Raw genomic sequence first — 15,314 nt, 5'->3', positions numbered from 1 at the left:
AACCAAGTAACAGTGCAGGAATAAACGAAGCACTGGGCAGGCGCCCAGTATCCTCTATGGACTACAAGTAAAGGATTTATTTTCTCTTACGTCCTAGATGATACTGGGGTCCACATTAGTACCATGGGGATTTACCAAAGCTCCTAAACTGGGTGGGAGTATGCTGAGGTTCCTGCAGAACTGACTTACCAAACTGAAGGTCCTCAGATACTAAAGTATCAAACTTGTAGAGCTTAGAAAACGTGATCGAAACTGACCAAGTAGTTGCTCGGCAGAGCTGTAAAGCAGAGACACCCCGGGCAGCCACCCAGAAAGAACCCACCGACCTTGTAGAGTGGGACTGTACAGATCTTGGAACCGGCAGGCCTGCCGTAGAATAAGCATGCTGGATAGTAAGCTTGGTCCAGCGAGCAATAGACTGCTTTGAAGCAGGACACCCAATCTTCTTGGGATCATAGAGAACAAACAGAGTCAGATTTCCTGTGACGAGCTGTCCGCTTCACGTAGATCTTCAAAGCCCTCACAACATCCATAGACTTTGAGGTAGCAGAGGTGTCAGTAAGGGTCATATAAGGCTTGCCATATTCGGTAATAAATGTGAGCTGAGGAAGGTCTGCTTGCCCCAAGCATTGTTTGAATTACCTGTTGTGAGAATGCTCTTGCTTTCAGGATGGAAGTCTCAAGAGCCATGCCTTCATAGACAGCCGATCCAGATGCTTGTAATAGCAAGGACCCTGAGACTGTAGATCTGGACGTTGAGGGAGTAGGAACGGAGTATCCACCGACAGCCTCTGCAGATCTGTGTACCAATGTCTTCTGGGCCAAGCCGGAGCTATTAATATCATGGCGCCATTTCCCTGTTTTACCTTTCGAATCACTCTGGGCAACAGGGCGATCGATGTAAACACATAGAACAGACGAAAGTCCCATCTTACTGACAAGGCATCCACAACGGTCACTTTGGGATCCTTGGTCCTTGACCCATATGCAGGATCTTTGGGGGTTTCTATCTCTGGTAGCCCCCACTTGTCTGGAAGAAAATCCGCTTCCCAGTTTAGGATTCCCGGAATGAACACTGCAGACAAGTCTGGATGATGAAGTTCTGCCCACCTTAACGTGCGGCTTACCTCCTTCATTGCTTTTTGCCCATGGTCCAGCTCCTACCGCACCAAACAAAAATTTGAATTGCCTAAGCAAGGAGGCGGGGATATAGGAGTCTTGCCCGTTGCATTCTGGGAGGCCGAAAGCTTTGATTGATTGATGCCATGCCACTGAGGCTACCTTATATCCCAATGTTATCCTGTGGATAATCTGTGGACCCTGCAGGAGAAAATTAGTAATGATATGCTGCCATTTTGTCTTATTTCAGTAATGACTACCAGGCATCAGGCAGACACTGATTGTGACCACTGATTATCTATTGCCGTTTTCTGAAGGTAAGAAACTTGGATTATTGTAGTTTATAACAAAAGGTTGAGGATGTACTGTCAGAAATTATATGTTGATAATCAGTGTTTCATGTGGTTTTATGTTAGTGAAAGAGTTAAAACAAAGATGATGAGATATGGTAACCATCTGAAAACATTGTTAGAAAGGTAAATGACCCTATGCCAGTTAATGCAAGGGGCCTTTTTCATTTCCTGATTCATGTATTTGATGGTTACATCCGTGACGATTTTCGTGTTACGTCAATTCCATTAAATATTGTCAAGGTAATAAGAATGATTTAGTACAATTTTCAGAAAAGTCAATCTGTGTGGTTTATGCTTTATTGTAAAAAAAAAAAAGTATGGAATAAATAAATATCTGTTATAGTTTCAGAGAAATCAGACACGTATTTTATGTCAGAAATTACCACGTCCTTTCCTGGTTACATATATTGTTACCGAGAGTTACATCAGTTACTTTGGAAAATTATATATATATTTTCGCATTCTAGCGCAGAAATGTCCAGTCACCCCTCAGGATGATGTTGATGCAAGTTAGCTAAATACATGTTACTACCTGCAATAAACAAAATTGTTTAGATTTTTGCCAACAACCCTCAGGTACACTGAATTTTGAAACCCAAACTTAGATGCAACCAAATTAAAAGGAAAGAATATTAATTCACACTCAATCCAAGTGTCAGTTTATTAATTAAATACTTGTTCAGATTAATCTACAGATAAACTATATATTATGTAGAGGTTTTTATTCAAGGTATACTTAAAAAGTTTACTGCAATGTCTCCAGCTTTAGGATACTTGGCATATGGAATCATATGTCTACAGCCAAATCCACCACATTGTTGTTTAACCCAAGACAGTATGTTGAATTGCTGACTGTGTAAGGCAGTGTTTCCCAACCGCGGTCCTCAAGGCACACTAACAGTCCTGGTTTTAGTGATATCCAGGCTTGAACACAGGTGACTTAATTAGTACCTCAGTTATTTTGATTTAACCATCTGTGCTGAAGCCTGGATATCACTAAAACCTGCACTGTTGGTGTGCCTTGAGGACCGTGGTTGGAAATGCCTGGTGTAAGGTATAATAATGCCTTGTTTTCGATGCAATGACCATCGACAGTGCCTAATGGCCAGTACACACGGGGAGATGTGAACCAGAGATGTGCAGGATGGGCGCTCATTTCACCCAGCAGAGAAATGAGCGATGTGCTAGATTGTGCCTGTATGTAGGCCAATCTAGCAACGGTGGTAGCGGCGAGTGGGTCCGCGCATCACTATCGCTGTGGGGCATACACAGAGAGATCAGTGCTTAACTTCTAAGCAATCTAGTCAGATTGCTTAGAAATTAGCTGAACATCGCTCCGTGTGTACCCTCCTATAGATCGCTCAGCACACAGCTCTCACCGTGTGTACAGAACATCCCTTAGCAAGGTGGCTAATCCTGAGGGCCTGATTCAGGTTTGTTACCAAAGCAAAACAAAAAAATAAGAATTTACTTACCGATAATTCTATTTCTCGTAGTCCGTAGTGGATGCTGGGGACTCCGTAAGGACCATGGGGAATAGCGGCTCCGCAGGAGACTGGGCACATCTAAAGAAAGCTTTAGGACTATCTGGTGTGCACTGGCTCCTCCCCCTATGACCCTCCTCCAAGCCTCAGTTAGGATACTGTGCCCGGACGAGCGTACACAATAAGGAAGGATTTTGAATCCCGGGTAAGACTCATACCAGCCACACCAATCACACCATATAACTTGTGATCTAACCCAGTTCCCAGTTAACAGCATGATAACAGAGGAGCCTCTAGAAAAGATGGCTCACTACAGCAATAACCCGATTTTTTGGTAACAATAACTATGTACCAGTATTGCAGACAATCCGCACTTGGGATGGGCGCCCAGCATCCACTACGGACTACGAGAAATAGAATTATCGGTAAGTAAATTCTTATTTTCTCTGACGTCCTAGTGGATGCTGGGGACTCCATAAGGACCATGGGGATTATACCAAAGCTCCCAAACAGGCGGGAGAGTGCGGATGACTCTGCAGCACCAAATGAGAGAACTCCAGGTCCTCCTCAGCCAGGGTATCAAATTTGTAGAATTTTACAAACGTATTTGCTCCTGACCAAGTAGCTGCTCGGCAAAGTTGTAAAGCCGAGACCCCTCGGGCAGCCGCCCAAGATGAGCCCACCTTCCTTGTGGAATGGGCTTTTACAGATTTTGGCTGTGGCAGGCCTGCCACAGAATGTGCAAGCTGAATTGTACTACAAATCCAACGAGCAATAGTCTGCTTAGAAGCAGGAGCACCCCGCTTGTTGGGTGCATACAGGATAAACAGCGAGTCAGTTTTCCTGACTCCAGCCGTCCTGGAAACACATATTTTCAGGGCCCTGACAACGTCTAGCAACTTGGAGTCCTCCAAGTCCCTAGTAGCCGCAGGCACCACAATAGGTTGGTTCAGGTGAAACGCTGAAACCACCTTAGGGAGAAACTGAGGACGAGTCCTCAATTCCGCCCTGTCCGAATGGAAAATCAGATAAGGGCTTTTACAGGATAAAGCCGCCAATTCTGACACGCGCCTGGCCCAGGCCAGGGCCAACAGCATGACCACTTTCCATGTGAGATATTTTAACTCCACAGATTTAAGTGGTTCAAACCAATGTGACTTTTGGAACCCAAAAACTACATTGAGATCCCAAAGTGCCACTGAGGGCACAAAAGGAGGCTGTATATGCAGTACCCCTTTTACAAACGTCTGAACTTCAGGGACTGAAGCTAGTTCTTTTTGGAAGAAAATTGACAGGGCCGAAATTTGAACCTTAATGGACCCCAATTTCAGGCCCATAGACACTCATGTTTGCAGGAAATGTAGGAAACGACCCAGTTGAATTTCCTCCGTCGGGCCTTACTGGCCTCGCACCACGCAACATATTTTCGCCAAATGCGGTGATAATGTTTTGCGGTTACATCCTTCCTGGCTTTGATCAGGATAGGGATGACTTCATCCGGAATGCTTTTTCAGGATCCGGCGTTCAACCGCCATGCCGTCAAACGCAGCCGCGGTAAGTCTTGGAACAGACAGGGTCCTTGCTGGAGCAGGTCCCTTCTTAGAGGTAGAGGCCACGGATCCTCCGTGAGCATCTCTTGAAGTTCCGGTTACCAAGTCCTTCTTGGCCAATCCGGAGCCACGAATATAGTGCTTACTCCTCTCCATCTTATCAATCTCAGTACCTTGGGTATGAGAGGCAGAGGAGGGAACACATACACTGACTGGTACACCCACGGTGTTACCAGAACGTCTACAGCTATTGCCTGAGGGTCCCTTGACCTGGCGCAATACCTGTCGAGTTTTTCCCAACGGTTTATAATCATGTGGAAGACTCTCCCGGGTGGAGGTCGTGCTGAGGAAGTCTGCTTCCCAGTTGTCCACTCCCGGAATGAATACTGCTGACAGTGCTATCACATGATTTTCCGCCCAGCGAAGAATCCTTGCAGCTTCTGCCATTGCCCTCCTGCTTCTTGTGCCACCCTGTCTGTTTACGTGGGTGACTGCCGTGATGTTGTCCGACTGGATCAACACCGGCTGACCTTGAAGCAGAGGTCTTGCTAAGCTTAGAGCATTGTAAATGGCCCTTAGCTTCAGGATATTTATGTGAAGTGATGTCTCCAGACTTGACCATAAGCCCTGGATATTCCTTCCCTGTGTGACTGCTCCCCAGCCTCGCAGGCTGGCATCCGTGGTCACCAGGACCCAGTCCTGAATGCCGAATCTGCGGCCCTCTAGAAGATGAGCACTCTGCAACCACCACAGGAGGGACACCCTTGTCCTTGGTGACAGGGTTATCCGCTGATGCATCTGAAGATGCGACCCGGACCATTTGTCCAGCAGGTCCCACTGGAAAGTTCTTGCGTGGAATCTGCCGAATGGGATTGCTTCGTAGGAAGCCACCATTTTACCCAGAACCCTTGTGCATTGATGCACTGAGACTTGGCTCGGTTTTAGGAGGTTCCTGACTAGCTCGGATAACTCCCTGGCTTTCTCCTCCGGGAGAAACACCTTTTTCTGGACTGTGTCCAGGATCATCCCTAGGAACAGAAGACAAGTCGTCGGAACCAGCTGCGATTTTGGAATATGGAGAATCCAATCGTGCTGCCGCAACACTACCTGAAATAGTGCTACACCGACCTCCAACTGTTCCCTGGATCTTACCCTTATCAGGGAATCGTCCAAGTAAAGGATAACTAAAATTCCCTTCCTTCGAAGAAATATCATAATTTCGGCCATTACCTTGGTAAAGACCCGGGGTGCCGTGGACCATCCATACGGCAGCGTCTGAACGGATAGTGACAGTTCTGTACCATAAACCTGAGGTACCCTTGATGAGAAGGGTAAATTTTGACATGAAGGTAAGCATCCTTGATGTCCCGAGACATCATGTAGTCCCCTTCTTCCAGGATCGCAATCACTGCTCTGAGTGACTCAATCTTGAATTTGAACCTCTGTATGTAAGTGTTCAAAGATTTTAGATTTAGAATCTGTCTCACCGAGCCGTCCGGCTTCGGTACCACAACAGTGTGGAATAATACCCCGTTCCCTGTTGCAGGAGGGGTACCTTGTTATCACCTGCTGGGAATACAGCTTGTGAATGGCTTCCAAAACAGTCTCCCTGTCAGAAGGAGACATCGGTAAAGCAGACTTTAGGAAACGGCGAGGGGGAGACGTCTCGAATTCTAATTTGTACCCCTGAGATATCACCTGAAGGATCCAGGGGTCTACTTGCGAGTGAGCCCACTGCGCGCTGAAATTCATTGAGACGGGCCCCCCACCGTGCCCGATTCTGCTTGTAAAGCCCCAGCGTCATACTGAGGGCTTGGCAGAGGCGGGAGAGGGTTTCTGTTCCTGGGAACTGGCTGATTTCTGCAGCCTTTTTCCTCTCCCTCTGTCACGGGGCAGAAATGAGGAATCTTTTGCCCGCTTGTCCACGAAAAGACTACACCTGATAATACGGCGTCTTCTCATGTTGAGAGGCGACCTGGGGTACAAACGTGGATTTCCCAGCTGTTGCCACCAGGTCTGAAAGACCGACCCCAAATAACTCCTCCCTTTAATAAGGCAATACTTCCAAATGCCGTTTGGAATACGCATCACCTGACCACTGACGTGTCCCTAACCCTCTACTGGTAGAAATGGACAACGCACTTAGACTTGATGCCAGTCGGCAAATATTCCGCTGTGCATCACGCATATATAGAAATGCATCTTTTAAATGCTCTATAGGCAAAAATATACTGTCCCTATCTAGGGTATCAATATTTTCAGTCAGGGAATCCGACCACGCCAACCCAGCACTGCACATCCAGGCTGAGGCGATAGCTGGTCGCAGTATAACACCAGTATGTGTGTAAATACATTTTAGGATACCCTCTTGCTTTCTATCAGCAGGATCCTTAAGGGCGGCCATCTCAGGAGAGGGTAGAGCCCTTACAAGCGTGTGAGCGCTTTATCCACCCTAGGGGGTGTTTCCCAACGCACCCTAACCTCTGGCGGGAAAGGATATAATGCCAATAACATTTTAGAAATTATCAGTTGTTATCGGGGGAAAACCACGCATCATCACACACCTCATTTAATTTCTCAGATTCAGGAAAACTACAGGTAGTTTTTCCTCACCGAACATAATACCCCTTTTTGGTGGTACTCGTATTATCAGAAATGTGTAAAAACATTTTTCATTGCCTCAATCATGTAACGTGTGGCCCTACTGGAAGTCACATTTGTCTCTTGACCGTCGACACTGGAGTCAGTATCCGTGTCGGCGTCTATATCTGCCATCTGAGGTAACGGGCGCTGTAGAGACCCTGACGGCCTATGAGACGTCTGGACAGGCACAAGCTGAGTAGCCGGCTGTCTCATGTCAACCACTGTCTTTTATACAGAGCTGACACTGTCACGTAATTCCTTCCAACAGTTCATCCACTCAGGTGTCGACCCCCTAGGGGGTGACATCACTATTACAGGCAATCTGCTCCGTCTCCACATCATTTTTCGCCTCATACATGTCGACACAAATGTACCGACATACAGCACACACACAGGGAATGCTCTGATAGAGGACAGGACCCCACTAGCCCTTTGGAGAGACAGAGGGAGAGTTTGCCAGCACACACCAGAGCGCTATATATATACAGGGATAACCTTATATAAGTGTTTTTCCCCTTATAGCTGCTGTATCTTTAATACTGCGCGTAATTAGTGCCCCCCCCTCTCTTTTTTAACCCTTTCTGTAGTGTAGTGACTGCAGGGGAGAGACAGGGAGCTTCCCTCCAACGGAGCTGTGAGGGAAAATGGCGCCAGTGTGCTGAGGAGATAGGCTCCGCCCCCTTATCGGCGGCCTTATCTCCCGTTTTTCTATGTATTCTGGCAGGGGTTAAATGCATCCATATAGCCCAGGAGCTATATGTGATGCATTTTTTGCCATCCAAGGTGTTTATTATTGCATCTCAGGGCGCCCGCCCCCAGCGCCCTGCACCCTCAGTGACCGGAGTGTGAAGTGTGCTGAGAGCAATGGCGCACAGCTGCAGTGCTGTGCGCTACCTTGTTGAAGACAGGACGTCTTCTGCCGCCGATTTTCCGGACCTCTTCTGCCTTCTGGCTCTGTAAGGGGGCCGGCGGCGCGGCTCTGGGACCCATCCAGGCTGGGCCTGTGTTCGTCCCTCTGGAGCTAATGTCCAGTAGCCTAAGAAGCCCAATCCACTCTGCACGCAGGTGAGTTCGCTTCTTCTCCCCTTAGTCCCTCGATGCAGTGAGCCTGTTGCCAGCAGGTCTCACTGAAAATAAAAAACCTAAACTAAAACTTTCACTAAGAAGCTCAGGAGAGCCCCTAGTGTGCACCCTTCTCGTTCGGGCACAAAGATCTAACTGAGGCTTGGAGGAGGGTCATAGGGGGAGGAGCCAGTGCACACCAGATAGTCCTAAAGCTTTCTTTAGATGTGCCCAGTCTCCTGCGGAGCCGCTATTCCCCATGGTCCTTACGGAGTCCCCAGCATCCACTTAGGACGTTAGAGAAAAAAACATGCAACTAAGCAAAACCATGCAGCACTGCAGGTGGGGCAGATGCAACATGTGCAGGGAGATTTTAGATTTGGGTGGGTTATATTTTTTTTGTGCAGGGTAAGTACTGGCTGCTTAATTTTTAAACTGCATTTTTGAACACACCCCACACAAATCTAAATCTCTCTGCACATGTTACATCTGCCCCACCTGCAGTGCAACATGGTTTTGTGCTGTTGCATGTTTGTTTTTTGCTTTGCTAACAAACCTGAATTTGACTGGCCTATTGAAATGTATTCATACTTTTACAAGCCATGAGGTCAGGATTTTTCTCTTGTCAATAGGAAAGCTATTTCTTCTCACTGTTCCTCATTGTACCTGTGCTCCGTTTTAGTTATTCTGTAATGTTAAGTTCTGTGTACCCTGTTTTGTTCTAATTTGTCTTATGTACGTTGCTGTAAAACACTTGTGGCACCTTATAAATAAAATGTAATAACTCTCGCAGCCAGCTAAGGGGGCAAGACGAAAAGTCTGTGGTTTGGGCACCCTATCCGTGGACAAACCTATTTAGGCTTGTGCAAAGTGAGGAGTGCATGATTGGAGCAGCAATTTAATTGCTCCGACGGGCACTGATTAAAAGAAATGAATCACCCCCAAAGAACAATAAGCAGTCTACAATTCACCATGGTCCACATATTTCCAAACAGGTGTAGACCGTAGACCCTCACTGTATCACAGATCCTGCCCCCCCCCATCCCCTCACCTAAGCAGTCACTTACACAGGAAGCCCCAATGTGATTTTTAGCCAATAACCATACAAAAGAACATGGTTGTCAAAGCAACTATGTCCAGCAACTTGTGCGAAGAATAAAATGTATTAATCATAATCATATCACACCCTATAGGGGTATATGCAATTAGCGGCGAATCGTGGCAAATTATCGTCCGTTTTTCAATTCGACAGTCAAATTTCGGCAAGTGGGTGCCGAAATTGACCATACGCAATAAAAAACGGATTCGACAGTCCCGCTGACGAAAAACGGCCGATTTGACGGATTTGTTCCGTTTTTTTAAAAACGGGGAAAAAAACTCGGAAAAAAATGGCGTGGGGTCCCCCCTCCAAAGCATAACCAGCCTCGGGCTCTTCGAGCTGGTCCTGGTTCTAAAAATCCGGGGGGAAAATGGACAGGGGATCCCCGTATTTTTAAAACCAGCACCGGGCTCTGCGCCTGGTGCAAAAAATACGGGGGACAAAAAGAGTAGGGGTCCCCCGTATTTTTTACACCAGCATCGGGCTCCACTAGCTGGACAGATAATGCCACAGCCGGGGGTCACTTTTATACAGCGCCCTGCGGCCGTGGCATTAAATATCCAACTAGTCACCCCTGGCCGGGGTACCCTGGGGGAGTGGGGACCCCTTCAATCAAGGGGGTCCCCCCCACCAGCCACCCAAGGGCCAGGGGTGAAGCCCGAGGCTGTCCCCCCAATCCAAGGGCTGCGGATGGGAGGCTGATAGCCTTGAGAAAATGTAAAGAATATTGTTTTTTCCTGTAGTACTACATGTCCCAGCAAGCCTCCCCCGCAAGCTGGTACTTGGAGAACCACAAGTACCAGCATGCGGGAGAAAAACGGGCCCGCTGGTACCTGTAGTACTACTGGGAAAAAAATACCCAAATAAAAACAGGAGACACACACCTTGAGAGTAAAACTTTATTACACACCTGCCGACACACATACTTACCTATGTTGACCAGCCGACTGCAACGTCTACTGATCCGACGATCCGGGGTACCTGTGAATCAAATTATACTCACCTCAATCCAGTGTCCAGATATAAATCCACGTACTTGGCAAAAAAACAAACCGCATTTACCCGAACCAGCGGACTGAAAGGGGTCCCATGTTTACATATCAGACCCCTTTCCCCGAATGCCGGGACCCCACGTGACTGCTGTCACCGAGGTCCCTTCAGCCAATCAGGAAGCGCTACTTCGTTGCACTCACCTGAATGGCTGTATGCGCGTGTGACCTCAGACAGCGCATCGCAAAGCCTCTCCATTACTTTCAATGGTGGGAACTTTGCGGGTAGCGGTGGGGTTACCCGCGGTCAGCCGCTGACGCAAAGTTCCCACCATTGAGTATAATGGAGAGGCTTTGCGAGGCAGCTCAGACGTCCAGCCAATTAGCAGAGTGCCAGGACGTTGCGCTCGCTGATTGGCTGTAGGGACCTCGGTGACAGCAGTCACGTGGTGTCACGGCATTCGGGGGAAAGGGGTCTGATGTGTAAACATGGGACCCCTTTCAGTCCGCTGGTTCGGGTAAATGCGGTTTGTTTTTTTGCCAAGTACGTGGATTTATATCTGGACACTGGATTGAGGTGAGTATAATTTGATTCACAGGTACCCCGGATCGTCGGATCAGGAGACGTGGCAGTCGGCGGGTCAACATAGGTAAGTATGTGTGTGTCGGCAGGTGTGTAATAAAGTTTCTCTCAAGGTGTGTGTCTCCTGTTTTTATTTGGGTATTTTTTTTTTCAGTAGTACTACAGGTACCAGCGGGCCCGTTTTTCTCCCGCATGCTGGTACTTGTGGTTCTCCAAGTACCAGCTTGCGGGGGAGGCTTGCTGGGACTTGTAGTACTACAGGAAAAAACAATATTCTTTACATTTTCTCAAGGCTATCAGCCTCCCATCCGCAGCCCTTGGATGGGGGGGGACAGCCTCGGGCTTCACCCCTGGCCCTTGGGTGGCTGGGGGGGGGGGGGGGACACCCCTTGAATGAAGGGGTCCCCACTCCCCCAGGGTACCCCGGCCAGGGGTGACTAGTTGGATATTTAATGCCACGGCCGCAGGGCGCTGTATAAAAGTGACCCCCGGCTGTGGCATTATCTGTCCAGCTAGTGGAGCCCGATGCTGGTGTAAAAAATACGAGGGACCCCTCCTCTTTTTCCCCCCCGTATTTTTTGCACCAGCACCAGGCGCAGAGCCCGGTGCTGGTTTTAAAAATACGGGGGATCCCCTGTCCATTTCCCCCCCCCCGGATTTTTAGAACCAGGACCGGCTCGAAGAGCCCGAGGCTGGTTATGCTTTGGAGGGGGGACCCCACGCCATTTTTTTCCGGGATTTTACCATTCCATCTAAAAAATAAAAATAAAAAATTTAAAAAAATATATAAATACTTGTGCCTCCCAAAAAGACAAACCAAGTACCTAATCCCTTCTAATATAAATAGATATGCTATTACAAATAAAAAAAAAACACTAAAAAAAACATGTTTTAAATTTTTTTATTAGTTTCACCCACCAAAGTGTGGCGGATTGAAAATGACGAATTTACTGTCTAAAAGCACGGTTGTCGAATTTCCAAACTTCAATTGAATATACTTTTGTCGAATTGCCGCATTTGTACCATTGCAGAAAAGTCGAATTTGACAAAAGTCGAATTTCAAAAAGTCGAATTTGGAAAGTCCGTTTTTTTGACGGTAAGTACTGTATTGCATTGTCGATTTTTTTTTTTTTTTTTGGCAAAAAAGTCCAGTTTTTCGACAATTTCAGGAATTCGACCGCAATTGCATATACCCCATAGAGTGTACAGTGAATTCCATGCTGAAACAATAGTACAGCCACGTACCCAACTACATCCACAGAAACATTCACTTGTGGGCATCATATACCACAAACATTTTCTGACTATACAGTACATTGATAATTTGAAGGCTCCCTGTGCAAATACATTCTCTTTCTTCTTCCTATATTTGTGTGTATATCTAACTGTAGAAGACCTGGGAGTAATATTTTATTTGGACATACCATATATAGACTACCTATACATAGAAAATTAAGAACTTCGTACTTTTAAAATCCTCCAATAGAGGACACTAGAGACACTTAGTTAGCAAACCGTATTCATGTTTTTGGTTGTTGTTTTTTTTTGTTTTCTGTTTTTTTTACAACAAAGCCCCATAGAAAAAGACAAGAGCATAAAGGTGTGTACACACAGTGAGATCCTTGCTATGCCCAATTTTGACTATGCGATTTCCCTTGAACTCACTCAAAGCCCAGAAGCACCGGTTTTGACTACAGTTTGTACTAGATCGTACACTACACAGTCAAGATTGACTTCGCTGCACAGTCTATCTAGCCTAGTCTATCGGGCAGTACGGCTGGTGTAATGGTTAGCATTACTGCCTCACAGCACTAAGGTCATGGGTTCGATTCCCACCATAGTCCTAACTGTGTGGAGTTTGTATATTCTCCCCGAACTTGCATGGTTTCCTCCCACAATTCAAAAATATACTGGTAGGTTAATTGGCTCTGAACAGAATTAACCCTAGCATGAATGTGTCTGTGTGTGCATGTGGTAGGGAATATAGATTGTAAGCGCCACTGGAGCAGGGACTGATGTGAATGGCAAAATATTCTCTGTAAAGCGCTGCGGAATGTGCACACTATATAAAATAGGATTTTAATACCTACCGGTAAATCCTTTTCTCTTAGTCCGTAGAGGATGCTGGGGACTCCGTAAGGACCATGGGGTATAGACAGGATCCACAGGAGACATAGGCACACTATAAGACTTTGAATGGGTGTGAACTGGTTCCTCCCTCTATGCCCCTCCTCCAGAACTCAGTTAGAGAACTGTGCCCAGGGAGACGGACATTTCGAGGAAAGAATTTATTGTTTAAACACGGTGAGTGTCATACCAGCTCACACCTCAAACATGCCGCAGAATGTGGCATTCAATAGAACACCAGCCAACGGCATGAAAAAATATGTAACACAACCTGTGTGTCAACACAAACAGTAATAAGAAACCGCATGCCATGGCATTAACAACGTCAGCAACAGCCTGACTGAAAAGAAACACCACAAGAGTGTAACCATAACCAATAACTGTAGACACAGTACGCACTGGGACGGGCGCCCAGCATCCTCTACGGACTAAGAGAAAAGGATTTACCGGTAGGTATTAAAATCTTATTTTCTCAGACGTCCTAGAGGATGCTGGGGACTCCGTAAGGACCATGGGGTTTATACCAAAGCTCCAGACCGAGCGGGAGAGTGCGGACGACTCTGCAGCACCGATTGAGCAAACACGAGGTCCTCATCAGCCAGGGTATCAAACTTGTAGAACTTAGCAAAAGTGTTTGAACCCGACCAAGTAGACGCTCGCCAAAGTTGAACCGCTGAGACTCCTCGGGCATCCGCCCAAGAAGAGCCCATCTTCCAAGTAGAATGGGTCTCCACCGACTTCGGTAACGGCAATCCAGCCGTAGAAAGAGCATGCCGAATCGTATTACAGATCTAGCGTGCAACAGACTGCAGAGGAACAGGCGCCCCAATTTTGCTGGGAGCATACAGGACAAACAGAGCCTCTGTTTCCCCAATCTGAGCCGATCTGGCGACATAAATATTCAAATCCCTGACTACATCGAGAGACTTTGAATCAGCCAACGCTTAAGTAACCACAGGCATCAAAATAGGCTGGTTTCTGGGAATCAGAGAAACCACTTTTGGCAGAACTATTTTCCGATTTCTCAATTCCACTCTATCCACATGGAAGATCAAATAGGGGCTCTTGTGAGATAAAGCCGCAACTTCAGACACCCGCCTTGCGGATGCCATGGCCAATAACATGACCACTTTCCAAGAGAGAACTTTTAACACAACCTTTCATAAAAGGTTTCAACCAGTGTGATATAAGAAACCGCAAACACCACGTTAAGGACCCACAGTGCCAGTGGGGGCACAAACGGAGGTTGGATGTGCAGCACTCCCTTCACAAAAGTCTGAACTTCCGGAAAGGTGGCCAATTCATTTTGAAAGAAAATTAATAAGGCCAAACACTGCACTGAAATGGAGCCTAAGTTTAGGCCAGCATCCACACCTGCTTGCAAAGAATGGAGAAAAACGACTCAGCTGAAATTCTTCCGTAGGAGCCTTCTAGGATTCACACCAAGACACCTACTTCCTCCAAATATGGAGGTAAAGCTTCACCGTCACTCCTTTCCTAGCTTGAAGCAAAGTGGGAATGACTTCACCGGAAATACCCTTTCGGGCTAGGATATGGCGTACAAACGCCCTGCCGTCAAATGCAGCCGCGGTAAGTCTTGATACATGCCCGGTCCCTGCTGCAACAGGTCCTCTCGTAGAAGAAAAAAGGCTATGGATCTTCTATGAGTAAGTCTTGAAGATCTGGATACCAAGCACCTCCTTGACTAGACCGGAACAATGAGGATCGCCTGAACCTTTGTTATTCTTATGTGTATCACCTTCGGAAAGAGTGAAAGTGGAGGGGACACATAGACCGACTGAAAACACCCAAGGTGTCACGAAGGTGTCCACTGCTATAGCTTGAGTGTCCCTTGACCTGGAACAATATCCCCGAGGTCTCTCGTTGAGGCGAGACGCCATCATGTCCAATTGAGGCACTCCTCAAAGACTTGTCACTTCTGTGAAAACTTCTCGATGACGACTGCATTTCTCCCAGATGGCGATCGCGTCTGCAGAGGAAATCTATTTCTCAGTCGTCTACATCCGGAACGAAGACTGCTAATACAGCGTGTACCTGCCTTTCCGCCCAGCGGAAAACTTTTGCGGCTTCTGCCATTGCGGCTTTGCTCCTTGTTCCGCCCTAGCGGCTTACTTACGCCCCTGCTGTTAAGTCGTCCGACAGAATTAACACGGGCAGATCACAAAGAAGATGCTCGTTGAAAATAGCTCTTAATTCAAGAATGCTTATTGCAGACAAGCTTCCCAGCTTGACCTTTTCCCCTGGAAATACTTCCCCTGGAAAGACTGCTCCCCAGCCTCGGAGA

General features: G+C 47.1%; 2 protein-coding genes across 4 annotated transcripts in view; one reads left to right on the top strand and one right to left on the bottom strand.

Annotated features, from left to right (window-relative positions):
• AP3M1 (adaptor related protein complex 3 subunit mu 1) overlaps nt 1-15,314 on the top strand; it is a 211,606-nt gene that overhangs the window by 100,694 nt on the left and 95,598 nt on the right. The window contains exon 2 of the mRNA XM_063958648.1: nt 1,370-1,436. The gene's annotated coding sequence lies outside the window, so the exon portion shown is untranslated. The remainder of the gene's footprint in view (nt 1-1,369; nt 1,437-15,314) is intronic.
• The window catches only part of ADK (adenosine kinase), a 671,242-nt gene that overhangs the window by 615,363 nt on the left and 40,565 nt on the right, over nt 1-15,314 (bottom strand). The window lies entirely within an intron of this gene.

Source organism: Pseudophryne corroboree, chromosome 3, assembly GCF_028390025.1.
Source record: "Pseudophryne corroboree isolate aPseCor3 chromosome 3, aPseCor3.hap2, whole genome shotgun sequence".
Taxonomy (NCBI): domain Eukaryota; kingdom Metazoa; phylum Chordata; class Amphibia; order Anura; family Myobatrachidae; genus Pseudophryne; species Pseudophryne corroboree.
Note: the sequence above shows the minus strand (reverse complement) of the source record. Positions and strands in the feature narration are given on the sequence as shown.